We start from the raw sequence: 595 nt of genomic DNA, 5'->3' as shown, positions 1-595 counted from the left end.
CATAGCCTCGAGGCGGACATCGCCATCTTCCTCCCCCGTCATACCGTTGACGAGGGTGTATAACTGTGTACCTCGTCTACGGTAGACACACCCTGGATCAGAGTCGACGCCCGGCGTCTTGCAGCCCGATACGGCGTCGCCGTCGCCTCTGTACAGAGGTTCTATGTCTCGGTGAGACCAAGGTGAACACGCATTCCGCGTCGTCCGGTGTCACCCTCACTGTCCGCTCCTTTAGGGCTCCAATGTTATCTACAACATCCGACGAAAAGCTGCTAACCCCGCAGTCTTCGTCCAGTAGATAACGTGCCACTCCACGCGCATCTGAAGGGCCGTGCCCAAGATGCCTCGGACTCTGTCCGACCACGCCATCAATGGCATGCAGCGACTGCTTTGATAATCAAGTAGCGCTCAGTGGTTTACGTGCCATTTCACGTGCATCACGGAGGCCTCGCCCTCAATGCCTCGGCCCTTGGCCGAACATACCACACATGACATGCAGCGACTGCTCCGAAACTTGAGCAGCGCTCAGTGATTTACGTGCCACTTCACGATCAGCCCGCGAGCCACGCTTGGGACTCCTGTCCAATGCACCGTT

This window comes from Plasmopara halstedii, assembly GCF_900000015.1.
Source record: "Plasmopara halstedii genome assembly, contig: Scaffold_2904, whole genome shotgun sequence".
NCBI lineage: Eukaryota > Oomycota > Peronosporomycetes > Peronosporales > Peronosporaceae > Plasmopara > Plasmopara halstedii.
The sequence above is the reverse complement of the archived record's forward strand: the minus strand, read 5'-3'. Positions refer to the sequence as shown.